Source organism: Panthera tigris, chromosome A3 (genome assembly GCF_018350195.1).
Source record: "Panthera tigris isolate Pti1 chromosome A3, P.tigris_Pti1_mat1.1, whole genome shotgun sequence".
Taxonomy (NCBI): domain Eukaryota; kingdom Metazoa; phylum Chordata; class Mammalia; order Carnivora; family Felidae; genus Panthera; species Panthera tigris.
The window spans coordinates 110347803-110369730 of record NC_056662.1 but is presented as its reverse complement, the minus strand read 5'-3'; the positions used below and the strand labels follow the sequence as shown (position 1 = coordinate 110369730).

Sequence of the window (21928 nt, the reverse complement as noted above, 5' to 3'; positions counted from 1 at the left end):
CAGGAAGCTTTTCTTTCACTACCTTAAAGTCTCCATTTTTCTTTAGGGTCTTTGAAAATATTTCATCAGCATATAAATCTTCCACCCATTTTTGAGTATTTTTGAATTCAGATTGGGGCCTTGGACAGATTTCTCAAATTCTCTTTTAAATATTAAACACAAAAATAGTTTTGTGATAAAAATTAAATGTTTAAGTGTTTAAGGTCCTTCACTCTTACTAAAATGTAATATCATTGACAATAATAATGTACTGATAACATTTATTTAATGCTTACTGTGCTAGATACTCTTCTCAGCAATTTCCACCTATAAGACTCAGAGTTTTACTAACTTTTTCAGGTCAGGTAGTAAGTTAGTGATGGAACCTAGTTACAAATATGAAAACTCTGGCTCCAGATTTCCTTCGGTAAACCACTGCACCAAAAATTCCTTGCGTGTAATGACAGTGGTATCTCATTTACCACCTATCTGTACTATCTAACACAAGGACTCAGTGTGTTATGCTCAAAAAGTTCTCAATAAATATGTGTTGGAAGACTGCATGAATGAATTCAATAATTTTCATATGTATTGTAAACATGATAATTTCTATAAGAATAAAGAGAAAGATTATATCAATTTAGATTGTCAGAGAATACAAAGCAGTTAGATTCTAGACAACTAATCTTGTATACTAATTATTATTTGAATAGGAAAATACAAATAAGGCAAACAAAAGTGAAGAGGCAGAGAAGCATATATCCCAACACCTATTTTAAATATGTTTGGGTGGAGTAAAATATTTGGGAGTCATAATACATATCTCAATATTAATAGTAATTAACATTTTGAACAATGGTTCTAGACTGAGTATATATCATTATTTCATTAATATTATATAGTTTACATCATTTATTCCCATTTGACAGAGAGAAAATTGAGTTTCCAAGCGAAATAACAGCCTCAAAATCATATGACTAGCAAGTGGTGAAGCTTTTAAGTAAAGAATGAATAGTAGAAGAAATTGGGACAGGGAAATTAGGATCCAGAATTCACATTTTCTGTGCCTACATAAGGCATTTGGATTTTATCCAGTAGGCAAAGAAGAACAAAGAAATTCCACTTCTGAGGTGAAAAATAACCAAAGTTTGTGTGTGTGGAAAAGAAGTCTTGTGGTAGTAGGCCTGATAGAATTTTTATCTACACTAAAGTTGAAATGAATTTTCATCCCTCATACTCTTTCTGATTAGACTAACATCTATCTATTTGTGGCTATTGTTCCATCTGTTTGTTCTTGTTTCTTATGTATAAATGTAATCTGTGTCAGGTACTGGGTTGGTTCCCAGCAATACAACAAAGAAACAGAAACACAATGTGCAAACAAGCAATTTGTGTACAGTATGGTGCATGGTCTTCATTTAAGAAGTAGGCATAGGATGTCTGAGAAAGTGTTCTGGGAAGGTCATACCTAAGATAAATGATGAATGTGAAGAGTTTAGCCTGTTAAATATGGACAGGTAGACCCACTCTCAGGTAAAAAGATAACACAGGGACAGGGACAGGAACGGAAATATAGAACACTCAGCATATAGGGAACTAGTACTCAAAGGTGGTTACAGAATAGATGTCCAGAGCTGGACACAGAGGCCCATATACACCATGAAAAGAAGCTTTACTTTCATTCCATAAGACGTCTGGAGCCATTCAAAGATTGTACCCAGGGCCCTGATGTGGATAACAATCAGTATGTTGGTACCTGACTTGAAATTTGTCCTCAGTGAGTTCTTATCAAGAACTTTCTACCTGCTCTGTGTGTTGTGGCCACCCCACTTCCATTAACCAACCATACAGGGCTTCAATTTTAGAGTCCAGATATTTTTGAATTTGGAATTGCTTCTCCCTCCACAGACAGTGCTCAGAGACGATTTAATCCAAAATGAACGTGGTAACAGAAGGAGCCATAAATAGGATAAGCCACTCCAAGATATGACACCTTACTGAGGAACAAAAAGTATTGAAGGAGAAAATCCCAGTATAGAAATAAGACAATTAAAAAACCGTATGAAGAAAATTACAAAGACTGAATTTCGGGTTAGCTGTGTGGATGTAAAGAAAGTTTCCTTCTCTATCACCCTCCAATGCTTTATTTGTACCAGATGTTCTCAAGTGTAGACGAACAAAGTTACAGCCAGTAGAACAAGTAGCTTCAGAATTAACCTTCCAATAAAGGTTCCTAAGGGACTCTGATGAAATTCTTAAGAAATTTCCACCACAGTCTGGGGGAAGCAGCAATAGCTTCAGATACAAGGCCGTATATAAACAGAAAACCTCTCCTGGATCTTCCCTCCATGGAGGTTGTATGCCCACAGTTGACCTCATGAGCATGAAATGGATACAAAGAAGAGGACACAAACAAAGATAATAAAAAGGTGGTCCGGGAGTGAGTGCCTGTATGACTTGTGGCTCAGTACATTCTTGCTTGAACACGACTTCCACTTAATGAGTGTGGAACATACTTAACATGTTTACGTGTCTATTTGAAGTGAGTCCACTTCCTAGACAATAATTCCTTTGTCATCTGTCGTCCTTTCTCACGTGTTTCTATCATTTTTTTTTCTAAAATATACATTCAAACTGAAACTTTAATTATGAAACCCTAGCTTTCATGCTTCGATCCACTTATACGTAATGTGTCAGATACCCCCCTGCAGGAAAAATGATCCCTTCCAGTTAGGGCACAGATTTTATTCACCTCAGCATCATCTTAAGCTCAAAGCAACTTTCTAAGAACTTTGGATATAGAATATTTTCGATAAAAGATGTTTGCTTTACAACAATATAGTTACTAAAAAATTCTAGTTGGTGTTTGAATTTGACAGCCGTGATTATATCTGCTGCATTTCCCTTACATCAATTCCATACATAATCAGGGAAATGGAACTTGATGGGGAAAATAAAGAAAGTCCCACAGATTTTAAAGTTTAGAAATCTCAGTTATTAATTAAACTTATAGAGTAAATTCAAAAGCAACCAAAACCTTTTGTAAAAAAAATAACAAATTTAAAAATGTTATCCATATTCAGCCATAGAACTTCAAGGCCAGTTCAACATGTATAGATAAAAAAAAAAGTTCTCCATATGCTACTGGAAAAATAAAACTAGGGTTTCTCATACTAAGGACGTGTTCCTGGTTGAATTAGTGTTAACTAGTCTCCATAGTTTCTGTCTTTTTGGAGTTCTCTCTCTTTGCTTCATGAATTCTGTAAGGGTTTTGTTGCAAATAAATAGTCCAACTCTCCTCAGTGCCGTGGAAAATAGCTGTCTACATCAATATTGCATGGCTAAAACTGTCTCTAGTGCCTACTACTCAAGCATTTTGGCTTCCTCTCTTTGCCCCCAACCAACTCCCATTAACCGTAAAGTTAACAGGATATTCCATGATGTCCCACCAGCAGATATGCTTTCAATGTAACCAGTCCAACAGACTGGAGTTGGCTCAAACTTCAGTATACGTGCAGCCACTCACTGGAAGTAGAAGTCGTTGTCAAATAAAACCCAACAAAATAGGAAGATGATCAACGCAAAACATAAATACCGGAAGCATTTGACATCACCAAATTATAATATATTCCCCCTGATCAGTTTAAAGAAAACAGTAAAAGGCAACAGAACCTAAAACGGAAGTCTTGCTACCTGTAAGTATTTTGGCTGATTCACAGATGTAACAAAAGCCTCTTTCAAGGTGCAACTTCAAAAGATGAAATAGGTTATAACTGTAAAATCTAACACAAAACAGACTGGATTTAGTCCCTAGAGAGATTGAAGTGGAAGAAAGTCACAATGTAAACCATAAATGAAGAATGTGGAAAATTGTCACCATCAATTTCAGTGGCTTTGGAAGGCATTTGGCAGTCCATGCGGGAAGACCAAGTAATACCCAATGATGGATTTAGCCCTCTTGTCACTGCTGAGCTGATGGATACAAATCACTTGCCTTTTAAACTGCAAGTTGTGGAAATAGGATGCATTGAGCTATAAGGGGATCAAATGGATGAAAGTCAAATACCAACAGATCAGAAGGTGTACACCCCAATGTAGTCTGGACCAATTTTTGTAAATTGGTTCCGGTAAAGAAAATTAATATTCTCACTGAATTCTAAGAGTTAGATTTTTTTTTTTAAATCCAATAGTTTCACAGAATGGTGGAAGGAAAGGTGATGTGGTTGATGTAGATAAGGGACATTCCTAGCATCACTTCTAATCACACCAGGGGAGTGGACCAGTTTCACCTCTTTATAAATCTCCAGGTGGAGGACAGAGTGTGAGACAGGGAAGCTGAAACCATTTACCAGTCATGTGACCCTGAGACAGCCACTTAATCTCTCTGAAGCTTATTTTCTATATAAAGAGTGTAAAGACCTAAAAGAGAGAGGGGGGGGGGTTTCTATTTCACAAGGTTGTCTGAGGGTTAAAAGAATTAATTTCTTTGGAAATGCACTGAAGTACATATGTTTAAGGATAGCTGTTTGAGAACAATCAACTGAGTCTCTTCCAAAATTTCTTTGAAATGTCCAAAATGAAAATTATATTTAAACACTTTACCAGTGATAGAAAATGGAGAAAAAAATTGTCATTAAGACAAAAATTTTAAAAGATCCCTTTTAAGATACAGTACAGGTGAGCAAGTTTACAAAAAGCAATAACCAGCTGGCAAATCAGCAGAATGAAGGATGTGAGAAGGTACCCACATGGGTAATAACTTAACAGGATTTCCAACAGAGCCCTCGGAACTTCTCATCTAAAACTGGCATGGCTCAAGAGGGAAGCAGAGTCCCTTGGGGACACTTGGAAGACTAGCAAATTGAACAAATTTAAGAATTTCAGACACTATTTCGGTAGCCAGATACATTTAACAGACTGTGGCCCTGATCACCATTCCTCCACCTAATGTGACCAAACCAAGGTAAACCATGAAATTTGCTACTGCAGACTCATAAAACATAGCCATGTCAGTCAGAGAATGTTTGAAATGACACCTCCCCCCTTAAGTGATGGGGGACTAAGGCAAAAATAACAGCCTCTTTGACAGCTTTTTCCATTCTTCCCTTGAGCAAAAGAATTTTTAATGGATCACAGATATCCCAACTTTCCATCTGGAGGTAGTGGGAGAGGATAGCCATAGGTCAGCTGGCAGAAAGAAAATTACTTGAACAACTTTAGGAACTGCAAGCATGAATATGGACACACACATACAAACTTTGCAACAAATTTTCCTGCCTCCCCAAAGAAGTGTTTTCCTTGTACTAACGTCCTAATTCCCACTTTCAAGCACTAGGAGTAATACAGGGACAAAAATAGATATAAATCCTCACCTTCATATGCTCGTACTCTAAAATAAGTTATCTTCTTTTCTACTTGAAGCTTCCTCTTCCATTTTATATTGCCAGGGAAAGAAAGGCTGTATCTAGAAAAAATTATTGAATCCATAACAAAGATAAACCAAGACCAGGAAATAAATTTTTCTTATGAAAATAGGATAAATAAATTTAAAAATTGAGTTGAGGCAATAAAGAACAGATTAGAAACTGCAGCAAAATGAGTATTTGATTTAAAAACAGGAGTCACCAAACTTGTCTATAAAGAAGAGGATAGTAAGTATTTTAGGCTACGAATTCCAGATATCGTCTGTGTTGCTGTTGCTGCTGCTGCTAATAATAAAAATAATATATAATAATATATTATTATTATTTCTTAGCAACCCTTTAAAAATGTGAAAACCATTTTTAGCTCATGAGCCAAACAAAAGCAGGTCATGCACCATAGTTTACCAATTCTTGATTTAGAAGATCCGCTTATTTCTTTAACATGTTAGAAATATACTAAGATTAAGACAACTTTAGTGGACAGTAGATTTAGGAAATTTCCCAAGAGCAAGAGAGCAAACAAGAAAGTCAAAACTGGGGTGCCTGGGTGGCTCAGTTGGTTAAGCATCCAACTTTGGCTCAGGTCGTGATTTCATAGTTAAGAATCTGTTTCACCAAGAAAATTTTTTTAATCCTTCAAGCATTCAGGCATAGAAAAAGGTGTTTACATACAAAATAAAAATAAAACTTATCTTCACATCAGACTTGTTTTCCGTTTTATTGGTCACCAGAGGACAGCAGAGCAATGACTACACTTTGACCAGTTGGAAGTCTAGCCAGATCAGGTCATTCAAGAGCCAGAGCAACAGAGAGAGTTTCCAATATCCAGTGACCCAGTAGCACACCAGCTACTTGTTACTCCTGGATAAAAATGTCCAAAAATGTACTTTAGAAAAATACATAAAAAAAAAAAAAAAAAAAAAAAACAGTTCAAGAGAAAAAGTAAGGCACTCAAATCTGGCGACAAAAACTGCTAAGAAGACATGGAGAAGTGTAATTGAGGAGGAAAAAATGATATTCTTGGAAATAGAAAAACAATTAGAAATAAGTAGATAAGTAAAATAGAAAAAAATAGAAAATATAAATACATAGGGAAAATATTAAAAGACTAGAGACGAAAAGGTAAAAATTTAGGAAAGATTTTAGATTCACAGTCCATACTCTAGAGAGTATGGCTCAAACACAAAACATTTTTGTAAAATGAAAGAAGATATTGGATCTCCAGCTTCTGAGCATAACAGAGGATTGGATCTAGCCATTTCCTGGGTACCTCGACACACACTGTTCTGATACTTGTGTAGTTAAACTTTAATGCACCTGTAGTTGCAACATTTCTGTGCAAAATACCCCAGAAATACTCCCCAGCTCATAGGGACCTGCTTCAGCAAGGGCACACACTACCCAAATTCATTCATTTACTGACATAAGAGATACAGGGGACCAGGCACTTTCTAGTGCCAGGGATAAACAGGGAACAAAACAGACACAAATCGCTGCCCTCACAGTGCTTACATTCTAAAACAAGCTTATTTTCTCTTCTATTTGAAACCTCTTCCCCATTTTATATTGCCAAGGAAAGGCTACATGAAAAGCTGTCCCACCGACAAGCTTTCATGTTTCTTTGTCTTCTTTTTTTCTTTCTCTTCCCTTTTCCCTCCAACTTTGCTTCTTAAAATGACACTGACGTCGGTAAACAACAGTACTGTTATTCTGAGGATTAGAAATGATTATGCAAAGAAGCAATCTATCAACTAAGAATGAGAGGGGTGGAGTCAGGAACCCTGGCTTCATCATGAGGAGCTCTGGAAACTCAGACAAATCCTCTAACTTATGTGTGCTTCTGTTTTCTTGTGTATATAATAAAGCTAACAGTAGGATTTGCCTTAGACAGTTGTAGTGAGTATTAAATAATATAAATGATGAACAGATTGGGAATAGGGTTAGGCATGGAAAAAAGTGCCCCATATTCCCTGCACTCACATTTAATTATTATGGTCAATCCTGAACAAATGACATGCCTCTCTAAGTATAGGTGTAGGGGCACCTGAGTGGCTCGGTTAAGCATCCTACTTTGGCTCAGGTTACCATCTCACGGTTTGTGGGTTGGAGCCCTACATTGGGCTCTGCACTGACAGTGTGGAGCCTGCGTGGGATTCTCTCTCTCTCTCTGTCTCTCTGTGCCCCTCTCTGACTCATGCTTTCTTTCTCTCTCAAAATAAAAACATAAAGTTAAAAAAAAAAAAAAAGTATGGCTAGGGGTGCCTGGGTGGCTTAGTCAGTTAAGCCTCTAACTCTTGATTTCAGCTCAGGTCATGATCCCAGGGTTGTGGGATAGAGCCCTGTGTCGGATTCCAGGCTGGGTGTGGAGGCTGCTTAAGATTCTCTCTCTCTGACCCCCTACTCCCTACTCATGAACATGCAGGTATGCTGTTTGTCTCTCCCCCCCCCCAAAAAAAAATACTCTCACACATACGAAGTTGTGAAGATACAAAGATAGAAAGAAAGTTCACATATACATTACTACAGGCCACTCCATAATTTGAGCTCCGGTGATCCTGGCTCTAACACTTCTGTTCTGCTTATGCTGCCTTCTTAGGAGAAGCATCTGAATCTCCATTCCTTCAAATAACCCAATTCAACTTAATTCCCTTGGGACAATGCAAAGGCTTTGAGCACATACATGGAGGTGAATGTCACTTACACTGGTACTTTTCTTATGACAAAAGGCTTTTATAAAAAGAAAAGTGCAGTTTAGAAAATGGTATTATGACATTATTGGACATAAAAATAAAGCAGACTGAGCACTTCAGGGAGAACCCACTGCCCTCAGAGAAGAGCTTAATATGTCACTCTCAGAGAAAAGCAATCCTATGGAAAGGGCAAGACCAGTAATCTAGGAAGAACCTCACTTACACTTGGTAGGATGTTGAGCTCCCAGCTCAAGGGCAGACAGAGGGCAAGAGTCATATGGAAGGGTCATGAAGATGAGGGGCCCCATCAGAAAATCCCCTTCGCTTCTATTTGAACACTAACTGTAGCAAGAGTAAGCAAGCACTCATAAAATGCTTACTCTGTGAGGGACACTGTGCTGATTGCTTTACGTCCTTTATTACATTTGGTTCTTCCATTAATAAAGTAAATGTTATTGCTATTCTGATTCCCTAGATGAGGAAAGTGAAACTCAGTGAGGTTAGGAAATTGGCTCAAGATTATCAAACTAGTAAGTGGAGTTGCTGGGACCTGGTTAATGAATTCTTGAGAAACAAGTTACTATAATTGAATTAAACAAAATTAATCATTTTCTTATTCAATTAACATGATCATTCTTCAAGGAAGAAAGTATTATCTGACACTGATTTTAATACAAATAACTTATCAATTTAATTATTCATTAATAACATTGCATCAGTGTATATAGCCAGTGTTTTTAAGGGGCCTATTAAGCGCAAAGCACTTTGCTTGGCATGATAGGAAGTTGGGTTTTAGAATAAAAAAAAAAGTGTAAGGTTACAACAGAAGATGCTCCTAGCAATCCCAGGAACTGCATTATTTACACCAAAGGTGAACATTGGCCACCTCAACGGGATACAGAAACACTTGGCATAACCAGAAGCTAGATTTATGCCCATTCTGAGCCCACTTATTTCACAGCCTTACAGTGCCTTAACCCCCCCTGATGCTCTCTCTCAGGTTTTACTGAGTGCTGTTAAGATACCTGTTTTCTATATTTAGTGCCATAATATCTGAGAAAATACTGAGAAATTTAAGAAAATGTTAGTACCAGCTAACTAGAGAGCAATTTTGCAAAATGGAAAGATTAAGGGAGGGAAAGAAAACTAGATTTGGTTTGGGCATTGCAATCCCAATCAGATCTCAGCCAACCCCTGGGTAGCTTCAGTGCTGGTATGATTTCTCAGAGTTAACTTGAGTTGGGTCAAGAGAGTCAAGCCATTACAGCTCCATGGATGCAGGTTGCCCTTGAAAGGAGCTTAGGTGACACGGTCTTCTTCCTCACCCAGTCTTCCAAAGGAAATCCTCAAAGAAGAATAACAACTAATGGCACATCAAATCTTTGAGTAGCTCTCAGGAGCTGGTGGAATAAACTCTTAATTCCTAAAGGGGCAGAAAGGCAGTGCACCCCAATAACTACAACAGTTTACACTTTGAGCCCCTTGTATACATTTCTTTATATATGGTCTGGGAGCAGTTGGCCTTTCTTCCTGGGAGAAATGCAAAGGGGAGAGAGTGGGATGAACTGCAGCTTTTGTCATTGTAATTGGACTTGGGGCCACAGCTAATATCATTCTGATAAGTCCTATCTGACTTCTCTTATTGTCAGTAGGGATGATTTTTCATGTCACCCTTTTTTTCCAAAGATAAAATGGTCTTTATTGTTGTGAGACTATATTTTAGGAATAATGCGTCACTCTAGCAGATTAAATTCTGTTCTGCTAGTTTTCTTTCTAGTTTTACGTTCACCAAGAAAGAACAATTCCAGTTACCTGTTAAAGATCAGGGTGTATGTTCCATCTCCTTTGTAAGCAAAGAACCAATGTCCTATATGGCTTTAATTTTCCATTTTCACTAATTCTTGTATTCTAAGAATAAATAAGGAACTGTTGCTTTTTATGTTTGCTTACTTATCATTATCAGAACAGTTCATTTATTATCCAATTCTAATATGATAAGTAAGCAAAACAAAGAAGAAACAATAAATTGAGGTTTCAATGGACCTTCTTTAACGACTTGCTTTGAAAATGAATATACATAGGGATGCCTGGGTTGCTCAGTTGCTTGAGCAGCCGACTTCGGCTCAGGTCATGATCTCACAGTCTGTGAGTTCAGGCCCGGCATCGGGCTCTGTGCTGACAGCTCAGAGCCTGGAGCCTGCTTGGGATTCTGTATCTCCCTCTCTCTCTGTCTCACCCCTTCTCACACTGTGTCTCTCTCTCTCTCAAAAATAAATAAACATTAAAAAAATTAATGAATATATATATAATTTCAACCTAAAGAAATCTTCCATGGGTTAATGCATGACTTCAGCTTAGTTTATGGCATGGTTAAGAGTGAACATTAATATATACATGCTACAGATTTGTAGATTTCCAATAATTACTGCTTGCAATATGAAAGGGGAGTTCTTATTTCATTTTGAATAGCAACATGAAATTCTTATTAAAATCATTGACTCTATAGGTCATAGATATCCTTCATTTGCAGAGTGAAATAAATTCAGTTTTTTAAACAATATACTCTATTGCTTTTTTAGCTTTTAATTCTCAAGGCTTTTAATAACCAGATTGAGAAATTAAGTAATTAGCTAGTTTGCTTCTAGTATCTGCTCCCCCCCCCCCCCGAGAAATAGTAACCATCTGCCAAAAACTTCCCTTCCCCATTCCTTTTTCCCTCAGACCCCTTTGTGATTTTTTCCATGAAAAGGTTCTGATAGCTTTAAATAAATCAGGGTAACAAGTCCCCTTGGCCAAAGTGATTAGTTCAGAGTGGGTAGTTAATCTGTTAATCTGGTTAGAGCCAATGAGATGCACAGGCATATTTTCTGGGGCTTCTGGAAATATCAGTCTCTCTCTCTCTCTCTCTCTCTCTCTCTCTCTCTCTCCATCTCTCTCTCCTCTCTCTCTCCATCTCTCTCTCCATCTCTCTCTCCATCTCTCTCTCCTCTCTCTCTCTCTCTGTCTCTGTCTCTCTCTCTCCCTCCCTCCCTTCCTTCACCCTCTGTAAACTGGGATTTAGAAGAGGGAAGGCTTGGCCCAACTGAATCCATCTTGTGACATTGAATGGAACCAACCTAAAAATGCTAGCAACTCAGACCCAGAGACAGCAGACTCAGAAGCAGATCCTAATAACTTTGTTTATGCATCTGAACTAAGCCATGTCGGAAGTTTGTCCTAATCCTAAACTGTCAGCTATGTGACCCAGTAAATTCCCCTTTTCTGTTTGGGCCAAGTTAGTTAGATTTTCTGAGCAACAGCCAGATAAGTACTAACCGAAACCTATGGGAAATCTGCCATTGATCCAATGAGCAGTTGTAGAATTAGCTCTTCATTATGATTAGGCTAATAGGAAATTCCAAACACCATGTTCATCTTTTTATTCCTCTGGAATGTTTACGTATCACCAGTATCACTTCACCAGGAATGAAGTGAATAAAAATATGTACAAGGTAAGTTAAATGGAGAGTCATTAAAGAAAATATAATTCATCTTCAAAAGTGAAATTACCTTGTTAAATTCATCAAAATTCAGGTTCTAGTTCTCAGTCTTGTGCATCTAGAAAATTAAATAAAATGTATCAGTATATCCCAAAGTACTCAGTCTTTCAATGAGCACTAACATTAACCAAAATTACAGTAGGCTAATGTATGATATCTAATAGCAATTTTGTAATAAATAACTAGTCATCTAATTTCCAGATGGTCACATTCTCTGTTCAGGGCATCTCTTCCCCAAAATTAACATAAATTGTAACACCAAAATAGTACTCATACTTTTTCCTTTTTGGTGAGCATGGAAATGAAGCCAGAGAGGGCATAATCCTCAGTGGATCTCAACCAAAGGTAGTAACTCTTACTGAAAGTATTTAAACTTAACAGTGATTGGTAGTGTTTGTGGGGTATTACTGGGGCTTAGTGACCAGGACTAGGATGCTGCTCACTTAGAAACATTTAGGTCAGTCCTGACCAAAATGCCAATAAAGACTGATTGTCTAGTAAGGCCTATCAGAAGGTACAAATCCCAGAATCAGTATCCTTTTCCCCTTATAACATCCTGACCCTAAAGACAATGACAATCTACAATAAAAAGGACCCCTAACATATAGTTTGTGGTCTCTGAATACCATTTTACATAACAGAAACTAGGGGTACAAAGAGACATGGCTGATTCTGTGTCTGGTACAAGAAATATACAATAGTTTTCTTATGCCAGAAACCTATCAAAGACTAATAAACTATTAAGTCTCTTTCATTCAGTAATGAGCCCCAGGGGAGGTGGTGAGGAACCCCAAGCTAAAGGAGCTTTGACTGGTCTAGCATAGTATAAATCAATCATCAAGAAAAAGTTATTACAATAGGTTGCAACACATCAACTATATAAGAATATATATTAATGATATAATGACATAATACGATAATTTTTAAAAAGTAAAAGTCACTGTTTACCACAATGGACAATTCAATGAACAAATTCAGTATTCTACAGATTAACAAATAAAGAAAAACTGCTAAATATCCTTCTTTTCCTCTGAAACTTTATTTCAGGGTAACCAAATATTTGATAAGGGAGAGTCATTTTTTTTTTTTAAGTTTATTTATTTATTTTGAGAAAGAGAGAAAGAGAGAGAGTGGGTGAGCAGGGGAGGGGCAGAGAGGGAGAAAGAGAATCCCAAGCAGGCTCCACACTGTCAATGAGGAGCCTGATATAGGGCTCGATCTCAAGAACCATGAGATCATGACCTGGGTGGAAATCAATAGTCACCCAATGCTTAACTGACTGAGCCACCCAGAGACCCCAGGGAGAGTTCTTTTCGATAGAATGCCTGATCAAAGTACAGGAGGAATGATAAAATTAGAAAACCACCATTTTGCAATCCCAATTAATAATGTATCTAAGTAATATCCATCAATGGATTACAAATCTAATGGTGCAATAGGAATTAACACCATCTATGTATATTCTATCCAAAAATATTACGGTTGAACAAATCAAGTCTTAAGAAGAAAAAAAACTATCACTTAAAAAAGTAGCATAGAAAGCCATTTTTAAAAATCTTCTCAGGAAAAGATGATCAGCCAAATTCATAATGTGGGACATTCTTTAAGACAAATGACCCAGTTTCTGCAAAAGAAGGAGAAGGAGAAGACAAAGAAGAAATGTGAAGAGGAAACAAAGAGCCATTTTTGAATAAAAGAGACTTAAAAGGCATAAGAATAAAATGTGATGTGAGGCTCTTGTTTGCACTTTGATCTAAACAAACCACTTGTTAGTAGATAATTTTGAGAAAATTAGTGAGATTTAAATATGGCCTGTGTATTAGTATTAAATCATTGCCAACTTTCTCAGGTATAATAATGTCATGATAGGTGCATAAAAAATTCAGTGTCAGTTAGTGAAGTATACGGAATGGTTTCAGAAGGAAGTAACTGTTGGGTTGCAACTGCAGGAGCTTCCTGGATGAAACCTAAAACTGGCTTCCATACCCAGAGGGTAAAGAGTGTGCAGAAAGAGGCAGACCATCCCACATTGGTAGATGGCAGGTTTAATAAACAAGGGAAGTTACATATGAAGCTTGTCTTGGGTGGCCACCAGATGCGGAGGTTTCTGCACCTCCCTGCCAGAATCTTAAAAGTTATATAGAGGCCTTAACTGGGTTCACTCATGTATTTAGTCCAGGTGGTCTCAACAACACCTCCCCCTCTCCAGGCTGCATCCCTGAAGCAGCTCCCACTGTGAGAATGGTACCCAGAGCATACATTCCAGGGGCAGGGGAAGGGGTGAACAGCATCTAATTGCCTGGGTCCAGCTGGTGGGTCACCTGGAAGTCACATTCTCTTGATGACCTTCTCTAACAGTAACATGATGGCTAGCATGCTTTCGAATACTCCAGGAAAATAAAAATGTGTGGACAGGGAATACAAGAGACAAAACTAACAAAATGTTGATCATTATTGAAGTTGGTTTATTATATTACTTTCTAAACTTTTATATATACCATTTTTTTATAAAATAGTTTTTAAGAGAAGAAAGTACTAGAGCCAAGCTGTTTCTCTGAGTCCCATTTTGATAAATAATTTCATTGGTAGACTTGTACCAGTTAAGCTAAAGGCAGTCTTCACTACAGATTAATTCTTTTAGTTGCTCAGGACATGAACCTGGATACCAGCCTTGACTCCGTTTGTTTGTTTGTTTGTTTGTTTGTTTGTTTTTCTTTCACACCCCACAATGACTCCATCAGCAAATCTTTCTGGCTTGGTATTTGACACATATCCTAAATCTGACTTCTCATCATTTGCACTGCATCTGCCTTTTTCCAAACTACCACCATCTCTCCTCTGAATTATTGCAAAATCCTCCTAACTGGTATACTTGCTTCTATCTTTTTGCTCTTTTGGTTTGTTCTCAATGGGGCATACAGACAGGTCCTTTTAAAGGCTAGGTCAAGTTAATCCTTTGCTCATCCCCTCTACCTCTAACATTATATCTATCTCACTCAGATTGAAAAGATATATCCTTAATGCAGTCTGCAGGGTTCGACAAGATCTAGACCATTACTCTCCCCTGTTTGTTTCCCCTTCACTCATTCCATTGCAGCCACACTGGTCTCCCTATCATCTCTTGAACATAAGAGCATGTTCCAGTCTCAGGGCCTTTATCTTTGCTGCCCCTTTAAACCGGCCATACACTTTTCCCACATGCCTGTAGGCTTATTCCCTTACTTCTTTTAGGTCTTTGTTCAAATGTCATTTTCTCAGAATTCCTTTTTAAAAATTCTCTACTCTTCCCTATTCCTCATCAATGTCTTATTTTTTGTCGTACCTCAAAAAAATTCAACATATATATGTTGAACTTATTTAAATTGTTTATTTCAGTGTCTTCTATTTTCCATGACAGATTTATGACTCTTCTGTTCACTACTAGATCCCTAGCGCTCAGAATAGTGCCTGCTACATGGTAGGAATTCCATAATTACTGGTTGAATAAACAAATTTGTTGAATAACATTTGATGAATAAATTAAGCTACTATTCCAATAATGTTGTCCATGACCCTAGAGTCTCTTTATGTTCCCAAGTGAATTTACCTTGACTAGTTTTAACCATCAGGGAGCAAACCCACTTGCATTATTCACTTATTCTTTCAAAATATATTTATTGAGTTCCTTCTTTGCATTAGGAACTAAAAATACAATAATTAATGAGATAAAGATGTTATGCACTCTCTTATAATCATCTCTCCCAGTTTTTAGGGAAGAAGGGGCACCTCACTGTCATCCTGTGATTAATGTATATAAGTATTTAATCAGTTATTCTAGACCCTAGGGCAAACTTTCATAAAAAATTTTTCAAAGTGTGTATGCTACAGAAGAGTTATAGAGGTAGGTACTGTGAGATAAGGATCCCTCTGGAATAGGCAGCCTTAGTGATCCTCAGGGGCTGTTTGGAGTCCCAAAGCCAATAGCATCTGATTTTTAGCTTCCTCTTCTGGACCTCCTCCAAGAGCAGCCCAAGAGAAATAGGTTACAAGAGTATTGCCCGTGGTCTTCTCAGGTGGTGAGTGCTCCTAGCCATATCTGGCTCTCACCACTGGACCCTGATATTCACGCGTGGAGCCAAGGAGTAGCTCTGCCACTAGAACAAGAGGGCAGTGTTACTGCGGGAGGCACTCAAAGAGAACCACACAGAGCAGCAGTCCAACCTCCAGCCCATGGGAGGAGAGGAGTGACTCATCATGGGTACAATTCCACACAGTGGCTAATAATTAAAGCTTTTATTCTGATGCTTCTACTGTTTGTGTCTCTTTAGTGATATCCAGGGTAACCTAGGATGGTTGTTCTAACAATGTATGCATGTTCTGCAAGTCAGAGCTCCATCATTAGTTTAAAATACCTACATTCAAGATCCTTTTTTATTACCACAGAATATTTCAACATTGCATTTGTCAGTGGAAGAAAAGAATAATGATTATATTCTTTAAACCTAATTTCCAACTATTAATTTTTGTATTGCTATGATAACAGTTTTAAATTTTTTATCACCTGTTTGTAGGAACAAAGTTTCTTGTTGATAATGACTATCAGATTTTGGAGACATCATCATTTAAAAAAGTCTTAATCAGAAATTGCTTTTGGTCATTTCAGTATAAAGATCTGATGAAAATTATAGTTACGTTCACTGAAGCAAGCTCAAGCTTCTCATTTGAAATTTTAAGGTTTTACTTGGATGTATTCTTCCAGTTAAATATCAAGTATTGTCCTTAATACTTTGCTTTATAAAGAGATATAATTATTTTATCACCATGCCTTATATAGCTACTCCCAAATTTACTCCGATTTACCCCAGGAAATATTATTATTTCCTGTGTGTGCTTTGAAATGGAAAAATGTTGATAAGCACTCCACTGGGGAAACTTATATGCCATGGGTGAATCCATTGGCCTCTTATGTGCAGACATTTTCAGACAGCCAAGATTTCCCAATGGCATTTCAAACCTCTTTCTCTCATGGCTTGATTCCTGTGCAGATGATGACAAGTACTGGTGACAGCAATAGCCTCCCTGTGCTATCATTCAATTCCTTCAGTTTCTTAGAATGAGATCAATAAAGCTTCACTCTTTTGAAGGAAAAATTATACCACTGTCTTGGAGTGTCACTAAAGACAGTATGTGAGTTCAGAAAGAGGATGTATTGATGTTACAGATTTCCAGTCCAAGTTAGAATGACTGTTTCAGGGTCAAGGAAGTGAGACAGAATTATTCTAATCCATACTAGACTGCCATTTGCCACAGTTATTATAGTATATAATCTTAAGTCGTAAGAAGAGAGTTACGGTTGAAATTATAGTTGCCATCTTTGATATCTTGAATATCTCTTAGGCTCATTTACCCTTTTTCTAAATAAACTTAGAACATTAGCACCTAAGAGCTACCCTTATTAGTAATGGGTTTGACTATCAAAAAAGTGTATAATCAAATCTGAGTTGCTTCAGCAAGATGAGGTAACTATGCAATTTCCTGACTACATGGTAGCAGCTGTTTTCCCATTTGTGTGTGCGGTGGAAGGACTTTGTATAATCATAGGTGAGGCTTTATCTTCTGCATATCCATCATACTGTGACCTAGTCAAAGAAGGTATCTGTGAATGGCATAAAAGGATATTTCTCTAACAATTAAGAAAAAATTTAACATTTGGAAAATAACAATTATATTTGGAAAAAGAAGAATCACAAAAATGCTGGTGGTTATGGGTGTGGAAAGTTGGGGCCTGACCTCTGTTCCCATTGCCCTGGTAGTCCCCACCCCCCGCCAATGCAAGGCAGGTGCTTAACCCCTAAGAAAAATCTAATAACTGTTTATAGGTTTGAATGAATAAAATAAGAGATGTAAAAATGTCTTCAATATTCATAACATTCATCACTAATACAGTAGGCGGAGTACAAGGTTTTATTGATATTCAGTCTTTGGTCGGGCATGAGGAAGAGCTGTGAGCAGTGGCTATGTTGTAACCCTATGATATGGTGGAGCCTTAGCTAAGTGTCTGTTCTCTCAGACCCATACTCCCCATGAAAAGGTATATGTGCTATGGTTTCATTTTTGAAACAGACGTTCTTTCCTGCTGCAAAAATTGTCGAGAAGTTGAGTTTATAGAGAGCATGTGTAGCAAAATGTTGAGTGCTTCAGTCAGGATGGCAGAACACCGTACATTTTAAACCGGTGTATTTATAATGTTGCTGATGCATTTGGTTAGAGGAAGGCCCTGTTAAATGCCTCACATGCACTCTCGTTTAACCTTCGGAGTGCTTTTACACAGGTGCTATTTGTAACCCCATCTTACTGATGAGGAAAGTAAAGCTTAGCATCTGAACCCAAGTGTGTCTGAACCAAAATGCCACACTCTAACCCCTTTGCTCATTGCCTCTTAATAATGCACATTCAAGTGCTTACATTTTACACATTATATCTAGAAAAGCTTTTCTACTCTATGACAGCTGTTTACATTTTCAGCCTTTTTGGAGGAAAAGTATAACTTCTGCCACTTTACAGGCTTGTATTAATTATTTGTTAAATTGAAAAATTAATTTTTTACTTTTTGGAAATGCTTACTTTAATACTTGAGTCAATCTGAAATAGATGAGAATTTGGGTATTTTAATATATACTTGAAGAATTATTAAACACTGATTATGATGATTGTAACCGGTATGAGATAAGAGGATACCCGTGGCCAGGAAGGTCAAGAATGAGTTTTCCAGGTCATTGGCTCTGCCCAGAACTGCCTTGGTGAATCACATTCCACACAGTCTCTCAGTGCTGAGCTAGCATCTATGTAGATCAAAGCTGTGGCCAGAATGGCTAATTCATGCACTAAACCCAAATGTCAAGATTTGTTAAACACATGTCCTTTAGAAAAGCTACCTAACTGAACCCACTGCATGAAAAGTGGTAGAACGAATTATTGGTCTAGATTCAGATTTAGATATTTTAATTTACTTTTAGGAGGAGCAGCCACACAATAAAAGCAATAGCATAGGAATAGCCTACCTGGGGGGAAAGTCAGAGTCTGTGGCTGAAAGTCTTCAGGGAAAGACATGTGAGGAAATTAGTGAGATTGATGAAGTGTTTCGCGGTATATGATACAGAGGTTCATAATGGATTGTCCCTCAGTCTTCCCTAACCACATTGAATATAAATGCATTATTGAATGAATAAATCAGCAGCTTAATGATATAAAGGCTTTCAATGTATCAACCCAGCTGTTGATTCTTAATGTCTCTGCTCAGTTTCCCCACCCTTCTTTTTTCTTCTTCTCACTCCTAATGAGGAATGTCTTAGGACTACAAAAGCGTAATAACCCCGACGCTGCCACCACCACATACACATCTTTTTTAATAGGGTGGAGTACTAGTTCAGGACCCTCAAAGCTCCAAAAGCAGAAACCTGATTCCCTTGCTCCTCTTTGTCTCTTTTCTCACCTCCAATTCCACTTAACCAACTCCAGGAGAGCACATACTGGGCTTCTCACAAGGACTTGCATTTATTATACAACATCATTCTTCATACTTTTTATCGTGCCATAAAAATTAGTAGCGTGTGGACACTCATGGCACAAAAAGGTAGGAATCCTGCTATCTTCCCTTTCAGCTCTTCCTCACATAAGGAGAGAAAATGGCAAGCATAAACTAAAAAGATGCTCATAGGGGTGCCGGGGTGGCTCAGTCAGTTAAGCATCCGACTCCTGATTTTGGCTCAGGTCATGATCTTACAGTTTGTGGGTTCAAGCCCTGCATTGGGCTCTGCACACTGACAGTGCAAAGCCTGCTTGGGACTCTCTCCGTCCCTCTCTCTCTCTACCCTGCTCCCACTTGCTTGTTTTCTCTCTCTCTCTCTCAAATAAATAAATTTAAAAAAAAGATGCTTATAATATGATAGACCCAGTGCCACTTATACACACCACAATGTATTACCTGAGTTAACATGAGACTCTCATATAAGGTTCATGCCGTGGTCACTCCTTGCCTTCTACATCCTTTCCACAGTCAATGGTTTCTATGTATTCTGCTTACATAAAGTCAACATAATTATATTTGAAATGTTCAGAGACAAAGAAACTGGTATTTAGCTACAATCCTTGATTTTCCCAGTACCTAGAAACTCAATGACAAAAACTTGAATCCTGTACCTCTCAATTAAGCTAAAGCCTCATACAGACATGTCTGAATGACCAGGATAGACATTCAAGGTCATAGCAGAAAAGAACCTAAGGCCCCCAAATAAAACTGTTACAAGTGCCAAACGAGCTTAGGAAGACAGGACTTCACAGAAGTGCCCGGGCATTGGGAAGAATTAGTTGATGCTCAATAAGACGAGCAGAAACCTATCCGTCATCTTTGCTATTAGTTATGCCAGCTGTGAGGTTAAACTGAGGGGATTATAAAATTAGGGCCTTTAACTCCTCTGCTATGGGATCCCCTTAATGAATAGAGTGGCAAGCAGCTAAGCTCTGAGAAAGGATATGATGAGGAAACGTCCAAAGAAATTTTAGCATTGTTCAAGCATTTCGGGTCCAACCCTACAGAGACCTAAGGCATTGTGTCCAGTCCTTCTACATCCATTACAAGCCAACACTTTATGGGGTCTGGCAGACATTCTCAGGCCAACCATGCCCTCTTGGCCCACACATTTCTGACTTTCAACTCCTTTAATTTTGGCCCCTGTCAGTATCCCTTAGACTTTCATGAGCACAGCTATGCACTTAGGATGTTGTTGCATTTCTAGCTGTCTCACGATGGAAGAATTTTCACCTCCCAATCTCAATATTCCTGGGACTTTAAGAGTCTTCATTTTTCCAAAGAACTCTTTCTAAAATAGATGTGTATAAGGCTGTTGTTTAAAACAATGAATTCACTGAAATTTAGTGTGGTTTCAGCTGCTTTGATATATTTTTGTCAGATACTATGCTCTGAGAACCTCTGTTCAACCTTTGGCTCTCTCAGCCTTCTTTAAGAGGGTAAAAGGAAATGACCTGTGTGGTTATACTTGAAACTCTTCTTTTAGGGATAAAATCTGGAGGCATGTGGTAGAAAGCAAGTAATGTACTGAGGACATTGTAAACATAAGAAAGTAGGGTACAAAAATGCTGGATGGATTATTAACAATATTAGCTTAGCACTGAGTCAATTTCCCAAAGTCCTGTTGTATCTTGGTAGAGTTTCTCCAGGCATGTAAACTATTCCCTGGGTGCAAACTAAACACTTTCAAAACTATATTCACTTTCTTAGGCTTCTGTGGAAGTAAATTCATTAAACTGGAAATTCCCCCTGGACTGAAAGACTGAATGCAGTTTCTTTAAGTGCTCTTTAAGTAAAGGAAAGATGACTTTTAAAAGTGTATTGATTTGGCAACTATTCTGAATCCATTTACAGACAGAATAAGCACAGGCCCCCTATGTCCCCTGGATATCCCACTCTGGCTCCATATTCCTAACTGACAGTCATACCTCTCAAGAAAATAAGCCTAGGTAAAGAAATTTAAAAAGAATTCAATGGTTTGGAGCATGATGCTATTTAGCTATCTCTATTCTTCTTTTCCTATGTAAAACATCAACAGAGCACAGAGAAGTTGGAAAATAGGGACACAGAGAAGTTATGAGACAGTAAAACACAAAGAAGCAAGACCATTGTGGGCTTCCAGGTTGGTTGCAGACCCACCAAACAATAGGTAAGTCTCGCAAACATATTAAACCCAGGTTAGGAGTATAAATACAAAGCCTTCCCCTAATTACAAATATATCTCTTTTGCAAACAGATGTATAGGAGAGAAAGGAAAAGGTCACACAAGGTCCTGAAAAGGAGGCAAAAACAGTGATAAAGAGGGTGGTAAGCCGAGCTTCACTGTACCTAAAGAAAAGTGCCAAGAGACTACTGGGTGTCAAAGTAGGACCATAGACTTTTTAGCGAGAACATGGAAATAAATAAATTGATGGGGGAAAAAAGGGGGGAAATGTGAGCATTGTTGAAGGGAGTCTTGAAAAGATATCTGAGGGGGCACCTGGGTAGCTCAGTCAGTTGGGCGTCCGACTTCAACTCAGATCATGATCTCGCGGTTTGTGAGTTCAAGCCCCGCATCGGGCTCTGTGCTGACAGCTCGGAACCAGGAGCCTGCTTTGGATTCTGTCTCCCTCTCTCTCTGCCCCTCCCCTGTTCACAGACTGTCTCTCTCTGTCTCTCAATAATAAATAAATGTTAAAAAATTAAAAAAAAGAAAGAAAAGATATCTGAGGACTTTTAGGTATGAAGCTA

General features: G+C 38.0%; 1 long non-coding RNA gene across 1 annotated transcript in view; it reads left to right on the top strand.

The window, feature by feature from the left end:
* The window catches only part of LOC122237063, a 39533-nt gene extending 18201 nt beyond the window's left edge, over positions 1 to 21332 (top strand). Inside the window, exon 3 of the long non-coding RNA XR_006215270.1 lies at positions 21237 to 21332. This is a non-coding gene — a long non-coding RNA (uncharacterized LOC122237063). The remainder of the gene's footprint in view (positions 1 to 21236) is intronic.
* The last annotated feature ends 596 nt before the right edge of the window (positions 21333 to 21928 follow it).